Here is a 23,422-nt window from a genome sequence, read left to right as displayed (position 1 = left end):
CCTCTTGAATCCACAGTCCTAAAGTTTGTCCTAAAGGATCAAATATTACTGTTAAGAGGCTTGGTATAGACTCCAGAGATCAGAATGCCAGAATTAATACCAGTCCTTGGCTCACTCTGCTAACATGAATGTTTTCTAATAGACCACATCAACAGCTATGCACTCAAACTGATACTGGACTCTTCCCATCTTAGAACTCCTGTACAGAAATAGAAGAGCTATAAAACAATGGTCTGAATTTCTTACACTTGAGTGTTCTCACACAGTATGTTCCTTGCAGTATTCATGTCCTGCAGGAACAGCTTTGACTATGCCAGCAAGTGTGATTCTGTATAAACGCCAGGGTGATCTGAAAAGTGAGGAGTTCCTCTTTTGCTGGATAGTGAAACTGCACTTAGAAGCAAGCTGGTAATATTGAGGAAAGTCTCTGTTCACTTTATTCCCTAAATTTTGAGACCACACTTCAAAAGTCTTATCCACACTGCTGGCTTCAGCCATTTGCTACAGAAATTAAACTGCATTAGCTTAATAATTAAAAAATCCTTTTCAAAGCAATTAAGGGAATTGGCTTACAATAAGCTATGTTTGCCATGTGGCCAGTTAAACCTGCATTAACCCAAGTTGCAACTAAATTGCATCAAATCTGATTTTTTAATGGTTTAGATAGAAGACTTAAAAATCCATAGTAAATGTGCCCTTGCTTCCTGATCTTTTTCCTACAATAGAGTATAATGTTTCTAGAGTTTCTCTTGTAAATTGTCTTAAAGGCTTCTTAGGCACCACTTAATGCCCAGTCTGTCATGCTAGTTACTGCTTTGGGATCCTTTATTATGCAAATTATTGAAATACAGAGACAGGAATGGTTCCAGAGGTGCTTCTGTTACATTTTACTGTTTTGGTGAAGCTTTAGTATATGCATACTAATTGCAAATTCTGTATGTTGCTATAACTGCCTACTAAATACTTTTACCTCATTCCATTTTCCAGGCAGAACAGAAATTAGCTCACAGAATAGAAAATAGCTTACAGAAATTAGAGTTCAAGTAAGAAGGAGAGAGGATGATCTCAGTGCATATATCTCAAGAATTTGAAATCTGAACCTAGCATCTTAGCTCTCATACATCCTCTGGTCCCAATTCAAATCTCTTCTGATTGTGAGGACTTCCAGTCTCACCGCAACCTCCAGATACAGACCAGGAGGAGAAGTTTCTAGACTCTGCAATGTGTCCAAAAAAGTGCAGTGAACCTGATGAAGGTTCTGTGGCACAAGTCTTATGAGGAGTCATTGAGGGAACTGAGATTGTTTAGTCTGGAGAAGAGAAGGCTCAGGAGGAGACACTATCGCTCCCTACAACTACCTGAAGGGAGGTTGTTGTGAGGTGGGGGTTGGCTTTTTCACCCAGGTAACAGTGATGGGATGAGAGGGAATGGCATCAAGTTGTGCCAGGAGAAGTTCAGGTTGGAAATCAGGAAGAAAATTCTTCACAAAAAGAGCAGTAACGCACTGGAATGGTCTGCCCAGGGAGATGGTAGAGTCGCTGTCCCTGGAGGTTTTCAAGAAAAGGCTGGATGTGGCACTGAGGGACATGGTTAGTGGACCTAGTGGTGGTGGTTTGATCACTGGGCTGATGATCTTGGAGGTCTTTTCCAGCCGTGTGTGATTCTCTGATTCCACTGATGGCTCTGCAGAGTCATATCTCACAGATGTACAGTAAAAGCAAGTAAAATCGATAATTCCTTGCATAGGAATTGGAAGTGCCAATGTCAATGTGTTGATGGAGTTACCTTGGCAAATAACTCTTTAGCAATCATATCCTCATAACCACCCTTCTGAGGATATTCTGGGTGTGGCAGACCAGACTGTAGAGGAAGATGGGATTCAAGTATTCTGAGGTGGTTTTTGTACAAGAAACTTTATGAAAATTACCAAAATGAGAGATCTGTGCTTCCCGCTAGGCTGAGTCCAGACAGTACTGCCAAGTCAGCCACATGACTGGGACTCTTTCTGACCAACAGACAAGGGACTATAATCCATTGGTTGTCAGCTTTGGTGCAACTTTAACGAAGAAACTGGAAGGAGAAGGTGTAGGGGAGGTTTACATTACTTACTCTACTTGACATGAATAGTGGCTGTGAATACCCAAATTCAACTATAAATGTATTCTATGTACTAACACCCACTAGAGAAACCTAGACTAAGTGTAGTGCTTCAGGACTAGCCATAATGGTGTGTGTAATGGCCATTGATTTGGCCTTCTAGCCATGCTACAGCAAGTGTAATGCTCCTCAAGTTTTCCTAAGATAAGAAATTAAGAAATAATTAAGAAATACTTAAGAAATTGAACATGCTGTGTCACATTACTGGGGACAGTGAAACTCATTAATATGCAAACAAGTAATACTCAGAAATAACTCTAGAGGAGCAGCTCTTGCACTTTATATATGGCTGAAGAATGCGGTTGGATATTTTCTACAGCAGAACAATACTGAGATCTCCTCCATGAAATCTGACATTTCATTCTAAATCCTGCAGAGAAAAGCAGTTTTAACTCCATAGGTTTAGCTTGAAGACTGGATCTGAGATTGTTTTTCACTGTGCTAGCATAAAGCAAAAAAGGAGAGAGTGCACATTTGGCAACAGTTCGTATATCCAGTTCGTAACGGCTGCTTAGAATGTGGATTTTTTTTAATGTCTAATGCTTTATCTTCAAAACAGGCCGAAAACTAAATTCAGAGATATTATGGCCTCTAAGGTAATGATCTTTATGAAGCAGAATGAAATGGGGTTTGTCTGAAGAATATTAAGGGAATAAAGATCAGCTAAGTTAAAGTTTGCCAGCTTAAATTTCATTTCTGAATTCTCGATTTTTTCATGTGGGCTTTATCCTCTTACATTATTCAGGATCTGTCTGAGAGATATTAGTTTAGAACAATGCAACCTCAAAAAATTGTCATGGAAAGTCAGTAATTCAGGAGGATGATTGTGTTTGTTTCAAAAACTCTGAAGGATAACAGCAATTACATCTCAAAATGTACAGATGCTGTCATGTCCTTCAGAAAGCAAATTAAATGAAAGTGACTTGCTTAGGTATACCTGATTGAGGTACTGTTGCTGGATGATCAGAAATTAATACTGCTGGTGCACAGTACACCAGCTAAAACTCTCAAAACAATTCTTGTCAGATTGTTCTGTAATACTCTGCTCTAATTTTATCAGCACTCTTTGCTCAGTTCACTGGGCTGGATTGTAGTTATAAAACTATTACATTTAGAAAGGCTTTTAATGATTATGTAGAAAGGTGAAAAACCTCACTTTAGGTTCCAGGGCCTGACTTCTTGTGATTACATTAGCAATGAGGTCCCAGATGTATGCTAGTGAAGGCAAAAACACAGCAGATGAAGGGTTATAACTGATTTGCAAAGGACAGCAAACCCAAGGAGAGTTTTCCAAAGCAGAGATGCATTTCAGCAGGTTGTGGGTCAGGTAGGTGATGGAAGGACCCTCATCCCTTCATTTTAAAATGGTGAAATTCCTCATGTAGATAATGGTTGTCTTATTTTTGCTTTTGTTGTGTCAGTTGATTGAGACAAAACCATCAAAAGGTGAAAGGCAACCTAGCTCATGTTGTAAATTGAGGACTATATAGGTTCTTGAATGGCCAGCATGCTGCAACTCAAAAACATAGTTAGCACTTTTACAGAGTTTCCATTCAATTAAATGTCTGGAGCCATAAGATCTTGATTATACACTGCGTAAAGTTAGAGGAGCCAAGTACTAAGTAGCCAATTTTTCTGCTTGACTGCCAGGATGAGGTGATTTGTATCTGCGTTGTGTATTTAACTGGCTCCAAATGGGAGGTTAGCTTCTGGTGCTGACATTTGCTGTCTGTTTTAGTGGTGTAGATAAAATGAGCCTACCTACAGACATATCTACCAAAAAAAAAAAAAAAAAGAGTCACAGTATAGGACTAGAAGAATTCCCAATGATTTCTACTGCTCTGTTCATGTGTGGATAAGAACAGACAAACAGGAAATCCCCCAGGGATTGCCCCACTGTAAAATTATTCTGACCATTTTCAGAACTATTTCCTAAAGCACTTTCTTGTCATAGAAGCCTACCTGCAATAACTGGAGCTGACGGAAGATGATGAGCAAGAAAAAAATAATAATAAAAGGAGGGAAGAAGGGAAGTGGGGAGATGACAACGGCAGAAAAAATCTTCCAAGTAATAGCAAACTAGAATAGCAAAAACAGAACCTCCTTCAGATTAAATTTTCATACTAATCTTAAATAATGTATTTGGCACCTCAACACTTTTATAACAAAGGAGAAAAGAAAAGCAGAAAGGCTGCAACACTCAGCTGTAAATGAAGGAGAATGTGTACACAGATGCCTGAGGCTCCAACAGTCAAAAAAACCAAACCTCCCCTTCCCTTTTCCCCCAGCCCCATTCACTGGTTGGCTTCTCATTAAGGAAAAATCTACTTTAAAGAAATCTCAGTGTGTACTGACACTATGGTAAATTTACATATTTTTAAGATACAGAAGAAACAATGAACTCTGTTTGAACAGGGAAGCTAAGTAAGTTCACAAGGAGTATAGTCAAGGGGCTTGTGTTTTTGTCTGTGTTCATATTAGAGACCTGTTTTATTTTCTCGTGCCCATTGGCTCCTGAGATCAAGAAAACTTGATCAATATGATGACACCAGTCATACCATTGAAACTTTTTTTTATTTTATTTTGATAATATAATCTGACTTTCCTGCTGCATGATGCTGTGCAATCTATGGCTGTCAGAATCTGTTCCCAAGTTACTTCAAAATCAGCCTGACAAAAAATATGTATATATATCATAAATGGTGAGCAAGGCAGGGGTTTGTACCCACTTTCCAAGGCTTCCCAATTTTGGTGTCAGTTGGACATCAGATAGAACACAAGGCAACAGGCAATACGGACACATCAAGCACATATTTATTCAGGAAACTTCATACCCATCACCTGCTTAGAGTGAGCCTGCTTTAGTGCTGATCTTAGGTGTGTTTCCAGGAAGTAATGAAAAGACAGGCTGAGAGAGTTGGGGCTCTTCAGCCTGGAGAAGAGAATGCTTCAGGAGGACCTTCCAGTACCTGACGGGGGCCTACATGAAAGCTGGGGAAGGGCTTTTTATAAGGGCAAGTAGCAACATAATAGGGGAAAATGGTTTTTAACTGGAAAAGGGTTAGATTGGGCATTAGGAAGAAATTTTTTTCCTGTGAAGGTGATGGTATATTGGAACAGGTTGCCCAGTGATGCTGTGGATGCCCCCTCCCTGGAAGCATTCAAGGCCAGGCTGGATGGAGCTCTGAGCAACCTGGTCTAGAGGGAGATGTCCCTGCCTACAGCAGGGGGTTGGAAGTAGATGATCTTAAAGGTCCCTTCCAACCCAAACCATTCTGTGATTCTATGGTCTAGATCTCAGCTCTAAATTAATAACATGGAACTTCCCCTGCAATCATCTCAATTAAATTGACTTTGGTGGACTCTTAAGAATGTTTTTGCAGATTTCATCCTCTGCTCCTTCCAACAAAAAGCTTTTTCTGCTGACATTTTTGGATTTCTGAGTATTCTTACATTTTAATGATTTTTTTTTGAGTTGGTAAAGGTGGTAAAGAAGAGAGTTTCCATCTGAAAATTTCTGCTAGCTAGAAAGTCATGGTCATAATGATGTACCATACAAATATGCTTTTAACATATCCAAGTGCTGTTGTGATTCACAGCAACTCCTTTTGTTTTGGGCTTTTCCTTTTGCCACGGCTTCTGTAATAGTTCTGTGAAACAACACAGACATTCCTTTTCACAAATTTGAAACTTGTTTGAGAAAATATGTTGGCTTTTGAGTTTCACTGCATCCAGGGCATCCTTTCCTCTTTTCAGTTCTTCTGGGTGCTCCCTGAATCCTCTTCATCCCTTCTGGGAGAACCCTGCGTAGGGTTTCATATCTTTTCCTCAGCTGTCTTCCAGCTCCTAGAAGCTCACTGCTTTTTTGGGGTCTTTGAGGCATTGGGTCTTTGAGGTGAAAGGCTATTGAATACTGCGTTTAAATAGAGCAAAGAGATGTTTAAGGGTTCTCAAAGAGACTTTATAAGCCAGTTTCTTTGTTCCCTGAGGAAACCTTCTCTCAGTTGGAGCACTGGCTGCCTGGTCCATCCAAATATACTCTGCAGGTGTTGCTATTTTCAGAAGCACACAGAGTTCTGGTGTCTGACTCACATTTAAAGCAAAGGAAATTAATCTTAGAGCAAAACAACTGGCATTATTAGCACCCAAGGGGCAGAAGCTGAGGCTAATATAGGAAACCATTTGCTAGAGAATTCTCTGAAGGAGAGGAAAACAGAGCTTTTGCTTCTGAAATAGGAGCATTTAATAAAGTCTCTATAGTAACTAAGTATTTAATAAATAGTGAAATAAATAAATAATATCATCCCAGGACAAATTTGGGAAAGGATCCATATTTCTGTAAGGTCTTTTGTTCCCAAAATCTCTCTGACCAGACAGGAGAACTCTTGAGGACCTTAGAGACAGAAAAAAAATGACGCAGCTCCTCCGATACTCTTTTGAAACCAGTAGATCACATTTCCTAGTGGTCATTTATCTTAATTTCTCTTTTCACTCCTATTTCCAAAAATTTATGTAGATAGAATATCCCAAAGCACTGCTTTATTTCTTTATCTTCCCTTATTTGTTCATACTCCTTACTTCGTTTTAATAGTATATATATATATTTAAATTACAAATAATCACAGGTTTCTAGTTCTGTGAGAGAAGAACTTCTGTTTGGAAGGAAATGGATGGAGTGAACAGAGAGCACCTGGTGGGATTGTTGAATTTGGTGGAGGAGGAATATTCTAGAACTGTTGCAGTCTCGATGTAATGCCATTCAAGGCTCCTTGTACTAATGAGCATCTGAAAATTTAAAAAAAAAGTCACACCAAGCTGTGTTTTAAAGTTGAAAATTAAGCCTTTTTCATCCGTGCTACAGAGATCTATCAGTGTCCAGTTGTGGATCCCGTTGGTGGCTTTAGCACATGCAATTTAAGACAGGTGTTTAAAACGCATAATACTTTCTCTTTTTTTATTAGTAGTTAGAACGTTTTGAAAGAGTGACTAAGCACAGGCCTGGAGATTATGAAATTTGCTTAAGTGTTAATGGGTTGATTGCTGAGTTACAGCCCGCCGTCTTTACTGGAAATTGATTGACTGGTGCTGCAGGTCTTCACACTTGACGCTCGGATTTGACTCGAAAATTCTGCCAAGTCTTTTACTCTGAAATTTATCTTAATTAGATCTGAAAGACCTGCCACAGCAGAATAGTCACACCGATTAAAATGAAAAACAGGAGAAATTACTGATCAAATTAATCATAATGTCGGGTTACAGCTGTAGGTCTGATGTAATTTGCCACTCCAGTGAGTTACATCGGCCCAGGCACAGGGAAGAGAGCTGGTTTTATGCTGATCTGTAACACCAGGCAGCTTCGGGCAGCCCATCAGGACGTTTATTCCATTCATTCTCTTGGCTTAGCCTGACCTTAGTGCTGCAACTTGAAACAAATTAGGCAGACGAAAAAAACCTATCCTTTTATCCAAGGGGTTGTGCTGGAAACATGAGCTTTCCAAATCCTTCTTGTTTCATTTTTCCCCTTCCTCTACCAATATTTGTTTGAAGTGACCAACAATTAATTATGTGGAAAATGGAAAATTAAAAGGTCAGAGGTTGTCACCTCAAGCACAAGCCAGCAAATGGGTATTTCTAAGAGCTCCTAGTGGGTTAAGGTATGAGTAAGTAAGGCTAACTGAAGCAAAAAGGTATACAGCAGCACATGAGAATATATATTCCAGCAGGTAAGAAATAAACGATCGGACTTGATATCTTGAATATGTAATGATACTAAAATTTTATAAAAATTTTAAACGATATACTTGTAGTGGACTACATACTCGAAATTTATTTTTTCTTAATGTATAAATCACTGATTGAATCCACAATAGGAGGAGAGAAAGAGGTTGTTGGTCTGGAGGGACACCACTATAAAATTTTAATCTGGAAGAGAAATCTCCTGTGAGATTTCTAATACTCCTTCTACAAGCAAAGTCTGAAAGATTTTTAGGACAACCTGTCCGTGTAGAAGCACCACTGTATTTTTTGCTGCTGATCCAGGACAGCATCAAGAAATGAAGATATTTGCCACCAGCTGAGAATGGAAATGAAGTAAAGGAAATAGAACAAGAAACTAGATGAGCGCTGTTGTTGTGAGTCTTGGAAAGATTTGTGTCTAACCTGTCAAACATACACATTTTTTATTTTAATATTGTAGTAACTTCAACTTATCAGAAATGTTCTAGGCTTTTGTTGTTGTTGTTGTTTGTTCACTTTTTTCTCAAGCGTTCACTTTTTTCTTCAAGTCGCATATACCCCCAACCTTCAAAAAACTCAATCAACCAAAAAAATCCCATACTCTTTTAGATCTAGAAAATTGAAAAAGCTGGGGAAAGCTTTGTTTAAAAACAGCTTAAGTTGCATATAAACAATTTATTACCTTGAGTTGCCTAAAAATATTGATTTAACAAAAGAAATTGAAAACTTTAATTCAAGGTGATTATTTGAAATCTGCTGAAATGGTTCATTGTTTTCAAATGCAAGTTTGTTGTGTTTTTTGGCTGAAACATTTCTCCATTTCAGCTTATCATTTGCATCAGCAACTGTATCTTAAACTAGGAGAATTTCCTCCAGGAGAGGAACTTGACTTATTTCTGATAGCTTAAACATGATTAAATATCCCATGAGACTCTAGAGTTAGAGAATGAAGCTGGATTATGTTTTTGGAAGAGATTGGAAGGCAAAGTTGAGTTTTCAAAGGAGAGAAATAGATACATGAAAATAGCAAATCACATATTGCTAACATTATCCTTTTAGTAAAAGACTGATGATGGTGAATTTTGGATCTTGAAAGAGATGAGATTCTTTAAAGCAGTCATCATTGCTGCAATATCTTTGTATACGTGTTAGGAAATACTTACATGCTTATACATAACACCAGGGAAGCAATCAGAACTGAGAGGACCCTAGACTCTTATCAAAATTACAGATGTTATAAAGAAAAGCTTAAAAATATGGATGCTGTAACATCAGCATCTATGCTACAGAACAGTTATTTGTCATAGCAATGGCCAGTAAACTGATATCAGAAATAGTTCTGAATGAATGCTGTAACGATCAATACAAAAAAAAAAAAAAAAAAAAAAATGCTGGTTGCTAATGCTGTCATGATTTTCAGCACTGTAACCTTATAATTGCTTTTGCAACAAACCCTACTGGAGTGCTGGCTCTTCTGGCTCTTCTCCCAGCATAGGTAGTGCTCTCCTTATGGACTGGTGTCAGCAGCTGGGACAGGAGATGCTGAAGGACTGATTTCCTGTGGACCTTTCCCCAGGGACATGGGGGACATGTTGCCAGCTGGAGCCATGGGAGGGCAGCTGATGTGAGCAGAGTTGTACTGGGATGAAGGTCCAGGAAGGGGCAAGTAAGGGAGAGGCTATCTGATTCACAGTACTCATCGGAAAGCACAGCTTCCAACAGCATTCAATTCCCCAGAGACAAAGCCTGATTTTTAGGAGGAAAAGTAAAATGTTGTTAGGAGGAGAATGTAGAAAAGCAATGTCTTTGTTATCCGCAGTGCCTTTATTCCTACTGACCTTTTCCACTGGGAGAGAGACACCAGAAAACAGAAGGACTAGTATTGTGAAAGGCTGGAATTGTATCACTGATCACCAGTCTGCAATAAGATGCTGAGTATGTTTCTAAACTACCTCTGCAACTTTTCACTTTATAACAAGAACTAACTCTACTAGGGAAGTTGGCAGGTTTCACACAGCTAACAAATGAGACAGGAGCAAGCTCAATATGCCATTAGGAAGGTTTCCCCCTCTTCTCCTTCCCTGACTTTTAGAATTACAACCTCCTTTTTTTTTTTTTTTTTTTTTTGTAACTGTCTTCTGTCTGTGAAACACGTTCTCAATGCAATCAAAATGTATGTCTGACAGAATTTTCAGTTCATGTAAAACAAATACAGAAATAAGCAAAACTTGAGAAAAACCAAGCCATTCTAAAAATCCTTGATGTTTTCCCTATAGACATTCAAAGAGTATGTCTAGGGGGAAGTCACTGGTACTTCAAATGTACAAGCAGGTGTAGAGATAACATATGTCAGTCCTGTAGACCCAAATTCTGCAGTCCATGCTCTCATGAGTGAAAACTGCAGAGAAGAAAGGATAGGGGAGGGTATGTATCTCTTCACTGCTCCATCCAATCTGCACGTTTAGCTTTAATCTCATTATCAAGTTATGCCTCTGATTATTGAATTTACTACTGAAAAATAATTTGCATCAGGAAGCATAAATGGGTTGTTGGAGTCAAGAATGCCAGACTGCTGTCCCAGCTCTATCATTGCCCGGCATGTCACTTCATCTTTCTGTTCTTTTGTTGATTCTCCCACCATTATTTGATATGTTTAGACTTCAAACTTTTACAGTTTTTTGGTTTCTTTTGTTTGTTTGTTTTGTTTTTCTTTGGTGGTTGTTTGTTGGTTGGTTGTTGGTTTTTTTTTGTATGAGTGCAATGAGACTTTGATCTTGCACTGGGCTTCTGGGCACTGCTGTAAAACTAATGCTACAAAAGCAAGGAATATTGAAAAGAGGAATTGCATAGCCCTAGTCACTCACTCATTGAATTTAGAGAAGCATTGCTGTTAATTTCAGAGGACACAGTTTTGGTATCTATTTTGTTTTCAAGTATTTTGAATATTTTGAAGTTTCTGTCAGCTGCTCAGTGTGCTGTCAAATACACTAATGAAAGGTTTTCCTAAAGTTAATTTTCCTACTCATAATACAATAACCAAATTTGCTTTAACACTTGAAAAAATCCATCCATACTAAAGAGAATCAGTTGCTTAATCCTAAAATTAAAGGTTATTGCATGCAAGAGAAAATAATTACATGCTCAAAGTATGGAAAAAAGAAAACTTTTTAAATATGTAGGTATTTGTATAATTAAAGACTAATCAAGCATGAAGGCTGCTGACTAAACCAGAAAATGAGATTGTTGGCAAGCAACATTGTAATGTAAATGCCATTTTTGTTTAAGTACTAAAAAGCTGGAGGAATGATATCCTGAACAGATTAAAAGCAAACAGCATTGATAATAAATATTTATCAGATTTCAAATGCAACACAGAGATTTTTATATTTTACATGCAAAATATATTGGCATTGAAATATTCAGTCACTTTTCAAAGGTTTGTTCACATCTTCACTTTAAAATGTTGAAAAGCAAGCACTCACTAGTAACAGAAATACCTTTAGAACTCATTCTTAACCTGTAGCAATGTCAGTAATCTGTATGCAGAGGAAAACAAGTGAGAGTTGCTTACATATTTAACTGCAATGTATAAGATCAACTCCTGGGGAGGGAGGCTCAGAATTTTAATGTTTGGGGTTTTTAATGGTTTTATTTTAATTCTCTTTGCTGTTGTGCTGTTGTTTTCATTTTGTTTTCTCAAAAATGTTCACATTAATTTTACAAAAAGTGGTAGAAGCTTTTCAACTTAATTTAGAAATGCATAGTAAAAGCAAGGCTGAGGAAGGCTTATCTAGACATATAGAAATTATCCCAACATAGCCATCATTTCATTGAAGAGGACTAATTTAGTTAAAGCTTTGCATGTAAGGGAGCAATACTTTTAAACTGGTGTAAAAGCATTACACTGGTTAAATGTGCTCATCACATACCTCTATGTTATATACCTCAGTCTTGTTCAGAAATGGATATAAATGTATTTGTCTACAGGAGATCTGGAGTGGGAGGAAATGTTTAAAATGAGGTACCCAGATGAATTCTCACTCCCATCCATTTTCTTTCGATGTGACTTTTCCCAGAGCTGGCACAACTCGATTTGCTCAAGTGCAGTAGAAACCATCTCTTAATCAAACCTGGTCATGCAGTAGTTGAGGCTAATTTAAAACATCTTTCAACATCTGTGAAAAGAGGCCTAAACTCGACAGTAAGGCAATGAAGACCTTTGCTTTGATGCATGTACTGTGGGCCATTGCAACCACTGTGTTGATACGTACCTCCTTGTTGTCTCCTCATACATTTACTTTTCACAGTGATTTTCATCTTGCTTGATTATAACAGGGAGATGCAATAGCATGTCACTGACAGAGTTACTGGGGAAAACTGACAATAGGGATTTTTGAATGTAAGGCTGCCTACAACATTATCAATTTTTCCCTAGCCTAGTGTAATTATATTCTATTAGCCTTTGGACAAAGGGAGTGAAGATAAGTTTAAATTAAATAATATTGTGTGAAAGTATAATTCTAGTCTCTTGAATAAGCATTGGTCTAATTTTCAGAAGGGTTGTGGCACTTACAGTGATGTAAACTGCAAAAAATACTTAGCCCTTGAAGGACCCAAAGTAAAGGTTCCAGCGTCTGGATGTCTTAGAAAAATCTTATTCTTATCAATGGCTTATATCACAGGAAAATGACCATTTGCAAATGTGACAATTCAGCCAGGTTCATACACTAATCTCTATTTGAATTACTGAGCTCTTGAATGTACACAAATTTGGCTATCTGTACTTCACAACATCACAGATACATCATCATTAAGAAACTTTATGAAGTGAACCTTATTGTAGATACTTTAATTCCTTTAAACAATTAATATTTGTGCTATTCTAATGATCCTAAGGATTACGTTGGTAAAGATACACTAAAGAAAACAATAGAAACAGTACTAAACCTTTTGTGTAGACTAGATCCACCAGTGAGTGGTACAGCAAGCAAACTTGAAGATGCAGTAAAGAATGTTTAGAGAAAAGGTATTCAAGAGAATAGACTTTGTGCCAGGTCTGACCCATAGGAAGTTTCAATCCAGACCCCCAATTAAGCAAATAAAAGAAAAATAGAGGGCTTTTGAAGGCAACTGCACATGTGCTTTTCCCTAGGAAGAGCTGTTGCATGCAAATGCTGAGAGAGTACAGTTAGCTAAGGGAGGTTGGCAGATGAAAAGTCTGGCTCTGGTATTCTTTTTTAATTTTTTTTTCACACTTAACCAAGTGAATCAAGTTGTAAATTTTAGATTGCCTGTTAACAAAATACTCAAATTCCTTTTTTCAGCTGAGATGAGATGGCTGCACTTCCCACAGATAACTGATCTTGTCAAGCAGATGATCATTCTTTTTTGTTTTGTTTTCTAACTGCAACTTTGCTTAAAGTATAAGCTACAAGAATGGTTTTGCTCTTATTTCTATATAGGACATTTCCACTGTTTACCGAGGAAATCTGACACGTAAATTATTTAAGGGCTAAAATAGGTACTCTTACAAGTCATTAAACTACTCAGTGTCTTGGAACACAAAGAGGATATCCCTGGGATATTTATCTGAGGGCTCTGCAGGTCAAAGGGGGAATGGAGTAAGCAGAAGAGCAATTATTCATAAACAAAAAAAAGGGGGATTGCTGTTAAAAGTGTCAGCATATACATCTGATATGCCTTAGGTGGGGCCATTACTCACAAAAAAAAAAGTCATTGCTGCTATTTTGCACCAGATACTGCATAGCTATTCTACAGTAATCATGGCTTGCATAGCACTCAAGTTTAGTGGAAAACTTTCAGAGAAGCTTCAAACAACTCAGTGAAATATGGAAACATCTCCAAATTCTCTAGCTTTATATCCTACCCTTTGTCAAGCACTGACTTAAACTGTTCCTTAAAATGCTCAAAAGCTGTATACAGTATCTCCATTTACCTTCATGAGTTGATGAAAAAATTTGTCTCTTCTTCAGTGTGTGTTTTTGAAAGTCTTGATCGGGTTCTCTAAGTTAACAATATTATTTTTTTCAAATCATAAAAAGTGAGATCACAGCCCTTGCTAAAGCCTTACTTAAACGTCTAAGGGCCAGCCAGATGCCACCCTGTTTTCCAGTGCTGTCCAAAATGATGCCTTATCATGTCTTCATCTGAGCAACAGATACTGGAATTTGCTAAACTTTTTTTTTTTTTCTTTTTTTCTTTTTTTCTGCACATGCTGCATTTGCTTTTATAATTTCCTTACAGGAGAAAGACTTAGTACTAAGATAAGGCAAAAAAATCAGACCCAAGGATATTCCATGATCTCTACATGTCTCCAAATCAGAAGAATAAAACATAAAAAAAAAAAAAAAGGAGGTAGACCACAAAGTTTCATTTGGATGAAACGAAACTCTGAGGTCTTTGATTTCATCCTTTTATTCTACCATGTACACACCAACTGGGTGATTTGAGAAATTGGGTTCAAAATAAAGAGACAAAAATCCTAGTGTTTCAGTACTAGCAAAACATTTTGATTGGGGACTTATGGAGGGATATGCCTTCTAAATGCAAACAAAATGTCCACCACTCTGAAGAGTTTCCATTCCAATGGAAACAGTACAATAAATTGTTCCATTTACAAAAGTCATTTGCAAAAAATATTGTGATGAAATATTTGTATTTCATCCCTGTCATGGAAATCAGTGTGGGCTTTGGAAATACCATCTGGTGCTCAGAAAAGCCAAATCTGACATTTCTGAAGTAATCTGGAAAGCTGCAGACTATTAAATATGATCTTCACACTAGGGTGCTGCTTTCAGATTTCCCAATATATGATTTAACACATTAAGGCAACAGGTGTAATGATCTGAGGAGGAGGATCCACACAAAGTATCAAGAAAATATCAGTATACTTCCCTTTTCTGACAGCTGGTAGACCAGTGTTTGCTCTGTGAGCCTGCCAGTGAAATGGTCCAGCACTGAATGGAGGAGTTTTATATAAGAATTAAAGTTTGTAATTGTTAGGACTGCAACTACTCTCATTTTTTTTTAACTCATTCCTTTGCAAAATACCAGTATATATAAAGTTAGAGAGCTTTTGCTGAAAACTGTAGATTCATTGGAAAGCAAGGCATGGCATCTGCTACAATCATCTTCTAAAGTAATGTTTTAGCTTCAGGTTCAAACCTTTCCACTGCATCTGATTCAGACTTGAGACTCCAACCGGTGTGTCCCCTCATGATGGTAAATGCCCTGTTTTGGCAAGATAATGGATACTTGACAGCTTTTGCTTTTCTTGGAATATAAATAGCTGACTCTTCCTACAGTCAGAAAGAGAAAACTTCCTGTACTATTTGTTCTAATGCGCATAACTTTGACAAAGGAAAGAGTTCTAAGTAATGCTGGAGAAGGCGACTTACTAAAGGTAAGTACATACATCTTCTCTGCTAAAGAATCATCTGCTGGAAATTTGAATGAACAATTAATGAACAATTTCCATAAATACTGAGACCACAAGGATCTGCTTGAAAATATTCTAAATGTCAGCTAAGATTGATTTGAATTATTGATTACAATTCTTTGAAATTATAGGTTACCTGATATTATATGAGCTGAGTAGAGGAGCTGCCAGTTTACTGCACCATGAGCACTAATCATCCTGGGAAGAGTGGCTAGTATTTTAAATCTGTCTGGCTGCTCTTCGTTTTGTATGTAACATCCTAAGCTGCTATAACAAGAAACTTTTTAGAAGGTGATTGACACAGAAAGATTAGTATAAGATATATGGTGTTTGCATCATTTAAGTTGATCAGATTTAAAAAAAAAAAATAATAATTGGTACCTTATGAAGATGAAGAATGATCATTAATGTAGGTAATAGAATGACTTCCTATCGGTCAAAAGTAGTTCTAATATAGTGAAATGTTCAAATGCTTCTAGAAAGTACAGTTAAAATAAATCCCTAAATATCTAAATGGCTCCTTCCCTGCTGACTCCAATACAGTTGAGATTTCATGAGCACAACTTGACTTTTAATGATGTTGGGTCAGCACAGAATTTTTGAAAAGCGAGGAATTATACATTCTGAAAATAAAAGTTTTAGCCTGACTACTTTGATAAAGATTCATGACACCTAGCCCTTTAAATATTGAACTTAGACTGTAAAAATATCACTTCTTATTGATCACATGGTTATTAAAGTCAGTCAAATGCTCAATTCATATGTCAAACACTTGTAATATTTCCTGTAAATATTAGAACAAAAGAGGAAGGTGATAATATCGTTGTGTTCCATTGCCTCAGATTTATTCAGCTTTTCATCACCTAGAAATAATAAAACTGTCATCAAGAAATGCATTAAATATGCCAAGCATTTATCAAGACTAAATTCATTTACAGCTGCATCATGTATATGGTGCATGTGCACATTAGTTCGTGTGTACGAAGGCAAGAACATATCCATCTATATAAGTAAGAAGTGTGTATTATACCATGTGTTCTTGTCTCCTTTCAGTACATCTTCCTTCTTCCTGCCGCATACTTGGTACCCTGAAAAGGTATCATACAGTTGTCAGATCTCAAAGAAAATGAGGAGACTTAGTAAATCAACAGACATTAATTAAGTGTTAAAGGCAGTATTTAAGGTATCTTCAATTTATATTGCTCCTAATGACTTTCAAGTGCTTATAAGGGAGGCCGGGGGGTAAATCTTGAGATCTCCCAGGCTCCCCCAAGATGCCTTTCCATAACCAAATGCTTTCATATGAGTAATCGAAAGAAACCTTTAGTCAACCACTGGGGAGTCTTTACAGCCTGCCTTCGATTGGAGTCTGAGTGCAGGCCTGTGAGCAGGAGGTGTTTGTAAGCATTTCTAATGGCATTTTGATGTACATGTACAAAATTGATGTCGGAAGGATCATTGTAAAGTCCCAAACAGTGGAATATTGAGGACATTTTCAGGTGGCAGTCAGATTCTGGCTGGGTGAGCCCAGTATATTTTCTCATGTCACAGTTGATTAGGTTCACAGGGAAGTGGAAAGAGTAAAAAATTCTCTTATTACTGCAGCAATGCCATATCAGCCTCTTTTCCCTTTGAATGCAACATTAGTTTTTGTCCAGAACTCTAACTGCTTTCTACAGTTTGGGGAATTGTAAAGCAGAAACAATTTTCCCAGCTAGGCTGACCTTCACAGTAATGAGAAATGACTGGAATTTCTCTCTATTTCTCTAACGTTTGGGGAGGGAGGTAAGAGGAATATGTTTTACCTGATATTATGTTGTGGGTGTCTGTTTGGCACTTTGAGCCTAATTTTTTTCCATTCAAGAGATTACATGGATTGCTGAACCATCTGACCAAGTAGCCAGCCCTCAAGCGTACAGAGAAACAACAGTAATGCACTTTAAACCTTTTCTTATCACAGCACTGATGGCCTTTGGTTTCATCCATTAAATGATTATTTTTTTTCATGGGAATGGCTATTTTTATTTACTCTTTAGTGTTTGCTTAGGTGATGACCAATGATCTTGAGAAAGTTTAAGATTCATTGTAAGGGGTCCATATAAGATGGGGGGGGGCCTCAGAGTGGACATACATCTGCAGGGTGTTCCTTCTGAGGCTAGTGATGTGCTACTGCAAAGCTGACCATCTCTTGGGGATAAGAAAATTCTGCATTTATTTGCAAAACAAATACAAGTTATGACCAAAGAATCTTTGAGAGCAGCACACATTGCTAGAAATCTGAATTGCAGATACTTGAGTAATCCTCTTTCCCTGTGAAATCTGAGGTCTCTAACATTGTTATGTCTGTCCTGCAAATGCCAAAGCAGCATTGCAGATACGTTGATGTATCTTAGGTAGATTTCATGAAGCAAGATTCATTGCAAGGTAGAGCAAAGGCACTTCAACAATACATTGAAAGCAGGAAGCTGCCCAAGGAAATATGCAGGACCCCGGGCATATTTATACTGTGCTGAATCCTGTTTTGGCACATCTTCATTGTGACAGTGATATGAAGTAGATGGGCTCAGGTAGGACTTTGCATGCTCCTGATTACAGTGTAGATTTACTTGCCATTTAGCATCTGAGATAGTAAAATACTGAGAAGTTCCTGGAAATGGGCACAAGTCAAATTATTTCAAGTCAAAGATGTGACTGCTAATTGCTCAAATATGAAAGCTGAGTGGTAGTTTCAAGGAATTCTCAAGTATGCAGTGTTTTCCTTTAATTTTTGCTTTATTGTGGCTAGAACAGGCTGCTGAAAATGTCAAAATATGGAGGAGGCTAGTTTATTTGCTGTTCCTACTGTGAATAAATAAAAGGCCTCACAATATTTTTAGAAGAAGAATGTTGTACCTTGTATAAAATTGTAAAAATGTAATACCTTGTAAACATTCAACAGTTTAACTACATGCCCCTCTTTCTACTGCAACTGAAAAGCCTGAAGATGTGAGCTGAAGTTACATTTTCCTAGTTAGTACTTCCATACTACTGCCATGATGCTAGAACATTGCATTCTGTTTTAATAGCCCACAAGATGGGTAGCAAAGTCGAGGGATATTAAATTTCGTGATGATACTATAACCCATAGAGTGCAATCCCTCATTCACTGCAATGAGTGTGTCCACAGGAGCCCCCACTTGAGTTTTTTTTGAAGTCTGTAACATCAGTGGCATGCTGTAATATTGACAGGTGACTTTCTTCTCATCTGCTTCCTCGCTCAGAAATATCCGTATGTCTGCAGCTCATTGATTGTGAACAAGGACAATAAGGGGAAAAATGCTTGAAATTGTAAAGAACTTTTCCTTTGTATTACAATAGGCATTATGGGAGGGTTAATTTATATGTTATGTTTCTAACTATATGCTAGACTGTGATTCTCACCTTTGTCTTCTGCTCTTTTAAGTCAGATGTTTCTTGAAGCCCTCAGCAGCCTACTTTGTGCTCTCTCTGCTTGTGTTCCCTTTATTGCATACATGATTACCATGAGTGAAAAAGATTTGGATTCATGTGGTCTCTAAAATGATCAGAAATCAACTGAAGTGAGAACTATGTGGATCAGGACAGATCTGTTGGCTCTTCCTCTCTAGAAAAGAATAATACAGAAAGAGAGCTGCAAGAAAGGGTGAAGACTGCCCTTGCACTTGCATCTTTTTCAAGAAACCCTCATTCTCGGTCTTCATATAACGCTGGCCAAATGTCAGGTCCCAGGAAAGTTATAATTTGGCAGAATGAGTGGGTTAGACAGTGTTGTGATAGAGAAAAGCAGCAAAACACTGCTTGATGAAACAGAGTAATGCCTTTGCTTAAAATGGTTACAGAAATAGATTGATAATCTGGAACACTACTCTTTTTTTTAGTATAGTTAGCAATGTCCTTCTTTGTTCACTAATTGACAGTGTCCTCATGTTTGACTCATACGTCAGTCTATAGCTAACTTGTATGGAGACTTCATGAAAAGAGATGTTAATTCAAAGATGTTCAAGGCTGATCAATATCCACTGCAAAGCAATTGCTAACACGTGGTCTTCTGATTTCTATTGAGAGCATTAGTCAGTTTTTTGTCAAGGCCTCAGTCAAACCCTAATACTGATTTCATGTCAATGGAAATCAAGACCAACCATACAGAAGTTCAAGTGCTATATATATCAGTATATCAGTATATATATGTATATATATATATATATATATCAATCAATATATCAGTATGGAAGCACTGTAAGTAAGGCTGATCAGATTGACTGTGAATTTGGGCACAACTAAAACTTTGACTGTGATTTGTCTACTCCCTGGGCTCCTCTTGAAAGTCCTGAGAATAGCTGGAGCTGTCAGGGCAGTGCTTGTTCTGAGCTTTACCTGCCTAGATATATGAAGAAGTCTCTCATGTAGCCAGGCAGGATCTGATCTTAGAGACACAAAAGCATTACCTTGATTCCAGGACTGGTAAATCAGCATCTGGTATCGGCAGTCCTTAGTGAGAGAGGCATTCCCTCAAGCATCTCTTATTTGACTAGAGTGGAAAAGTGTACGCTGTACTAAATTTGGCATGCAAGACAAGATACACTCCAGCTTTAAATATAAAAGCAGTGTCTACTCATCACGTGTTTTGGGACTTGGATTATATACTTGGCCATTTTAGGTTTGTTTTTTCTCTCCTAGGTAGCAGTGACAAATCACTGCCTTAAGAACATATCCAAATAAGAAGAAAACATTTCCTGATTTCTCTCACCAGTGTGCTTCATATTACCAAAGAACATTGTTATTACTGTGTGCAACAGGATATATATGTGAAAACTGACCAGTCAGTCTCAAAGCAGAGAACTAAGATTTAATTATGATGAGAGGGAAAGAAACAAAACTGTCTAAGATGTCTGAGAAGTTGCGTACAGCTGCTAGGCAAGTTTCAATGATATCATCAGCTTTGGGTGATCTTCAAACTGTGGAGCTTGTGGGTAAGCTGCTGCAATGAGAAAGAAAGTGTGATGTGTGGACGTAAGGTTCTAGATGGAACAAATGGAATATGGGTGCTGCTGACAGGTAGAAGTTGAGTCTCAAAAAATGGGATGAAGGATATTCTGTCCCTGAGTTCCGCGTGCTGAGTGAGAGTCCTCATGCTCTCTGTGACTATTAGGGACTCATTCAAATTCCTGACATTCTCAAAAGCTGCAGAAACAGCTAAGGAAAATAAAAGCAGTGTATAAGTATAGGAAAAATAAAAGTTATATATAAATTTTGGAAACAGTGTTCATTCCTGGCTCTGAGCTGCAGGAAGCAACTGAATGCCTCTGAAAGCTTTGGAGAGGCAGAACAGAATCAAAGAATCACAGAATCACCAAGATTGGAAAAGACCTACAAGATCTCCCAGTCCAACCATCACCAATAGTACTCACTAAACCATATCCCTCAACACAACATCCAAACGTTCCTTGAACACCTCCAGGGAAGGGGACTCCACCACCTCCCTGTGCAGCCCATTCCAGTGCCTGACCACCCTTTCAGAGAAGTAGTATTTCCTAACGTCCAGCCTAAATCTCCTGTGGCGCAGCTTGAAGCCATTCCCTCTAGTCCTATCACTGTTACATGAGAGAACAGGCCGACCCCCAGCTCACCACAACCTCCCTTCAGGTAGTTATAGAGAGCAATAAGGTCTCCCCTGCGCCTCCTCTTCTCCAGACTGAACAATCCCAGCTCCCTCAGCCGCTCCTCATAAGGCCTGTGCTCCAGACCCCTCACCAGCTTTGTTGCCCTTCTTTGCACCCGCTCCAAGGCCTCAATGTCTTTCTTGCAGTGTGGGGCCCAAAACTGGACACAGTACTCAAGGTGCAGCCTCACCACAGCTGAGTACAGGGGAACAATTACTTCCCTACTCCTGCTGGCAACACTATTTCTGATACAAGCCAGGATGCCACTGGCCTTCTTGGACACCTGAGCACACTGCTAGCTCATGTTCAGCCCAGGACACTACTCTCTGCACTACATCTCTACAGGGAACCTCAGCCTAACCTTTAGTGTGTGATCTCCTAAATGCAAATGATGTTCATAGCAATTATTTTAAGGTTTTTCTGTCCCTTCTACTGCCAGTCAGAAATAATGGCACAGCAGTAGAACAAGCACACACTGCATAGTGGCATCCAGGAATCAGTGCCTTAAAAGAACAGTGTGAGCATGCACCTCACTCTGCTGCAACCCCTCAAGCAGCACGTCCCTGTGGAACTGAACCCTACTCCTCTACCTTTTATTAAGAGCATCTCCCTTTCAGCCTATTTCCTCCACACCAAGACACCAAGACCCATACTGGTCTCATACTGGGTCTTGCTGCCATACCAGTAGTTCTGCTTGATTTTTCTTTGGGAAGTGTGCAGCCACCAAGTCTGAGCAGAAGCAGGATAGTCCTTTTGGAAAACAGCAGCCTCCTAGTCAGCTGAAATGGAGGATTATAAGATTTGTAGGTTGGGAGGAAAAAGAGTAATGTGGAAAGCATATGACAGCATTATCTGTCTCCGTTCATCAGCAATCAGGCTTGCTCTCAACCTGGTTCTTGTTGCAGTGTTCTGAGATTTCTGAAGTTGTAATGGTGCTCTTAGCACTTGCATCACTTTTAGTCTGGGATATACTACTATTTACTGGATTTTCTATTCAGTCACTAAAATAATATTTCTTTATAAACTAGTCATTCCTTTTCATTAAAACAGAGAACAATGAGAGCAAAAATACATTAAATAAATCTGTTTAACATGAATTATTGTCACAGTTCTACTTACATAAGTATGCCTAATGAATAAGTGTGAAAAACACCAAGGAAAACACAGTTTTAAAAACTAGACTTTCAAAGAAATGTTTCCTTACCCAGTCTGGACTTAGCCTCAGTCATTCAGCATGTTAGCTCAATAATTTTGCCCACTTCCATCACATCATGCATTAATGGAGTGTGAGAACCAAATCACAGTGCTCAGTGGTCGTACTGGCTTCTCACTGTGGCCATCTTAGATCAGTTCAAAACACCAGCTGCTCCTGCAAAACAAAAATGGCATGGCCATTTTTGAAGAGAAGATACGGAGTAGGAATGTCTATTAGGAAATGATCTAGAAACACGAAGACCACAGGCCACTGTCCTGAAAAAAGTGTTAGCATATACATTGTGGTCTTAGCAGACTAGAGACAAAGGAATTACGATTATCTCCACTTTACACATGGAGTGATGAGTTAGTAAGAGATTAACAAGCTTGTCCAAGGTCACTCAGAGAGTCTGACAGGCACAAGACTAGGACCTAGATTTTCTGAGTTCCTAAAGAAGGATCAATCTCTAAGAAATAGTCTCCTAAGCTATGTTTCTTAATAAAAGAATTTTCTATTAAAACGTTACAGAAGTAAAAATGCAATTTCTTTACCTTTCAGTTTGATTAATGGATTCTTCACAACATAACAATAAAGCACGTTCCTTTTATAATATAGAGTATTTGTATCATTTCCTTCAGAAAGTAATGATGGAAAAAAATCCACCTTGATTAATTGCAGGTAGATTTTGGTTTGGTTTGGTTTTGCTTGGTCTGTGTTTTCTGTTTTGTGAGGCTTTTTGTTTGTTTGTTTGTTTGTTTACCATGTTGATACCAAATAGAGATTTTTTAAAGTGCTGGTATTTGGCACAGTGAGCCAACTAGCGAGGGAACACTCTTCATAGATAATATAATAGTAGGACAAATTGAGTTTCCAGACTTTAATCCTCTAAGAAAAGCTGAATAGAGAGAGGAAAACTTCCACAGTGTCACTCAGTTGTTTCACCCTATTTGATTACTGGTCAGCATGGGAACCCTATTTTAGAAGTGATGTGATTTCTATCTAAAATAAGTTGTTTACAATGTTCTATGGGCTATTACTATTTGAATGCTGGTTTCTAAAATTCCTGAAAGAAGTCTACATTAAAGCAACATTCAGAAGATTGTAGGATTGTTTTGTATTCTCTCTGAAATAGAATGTGATTTCATCTGCATCAGGCTGATTTACACAGAGTAGTTTTGTTGTTTTGCTTTTGAGCAT

At 38.1% G+C, this 23,422-nt stretch overlaps 1 protein-coding gene across 6 annotated transcripts in view; it reads left to right on the top strand.

Moving 5' to 3' along the window:
• The window catches only part of POU6F2 (POU class 6 homeobox 2), a 338,317-nt gene that overhangs the window by 244,570 nt on the left and 70,325 nt on the right, over window positions 1-23,422 (top strand). The window lies entirely within an intron of this gene.

This window comes from Phasianus colchicus, chromosome 6, assembly GCF_987193195.1.
Source record: "Phasianus colchicus chromosome 6, bPhaCol1.hap1.1, whole genome shotgun sequence".
NCBI lineage: Eukaryota > Metazoa > Chordata > Aves > Galliformes > Phasianidae > Phasianus > Phasianus colchicus.
This window is presented reverse-complemented; position numbering and strand designations above follow the sequence as displayed.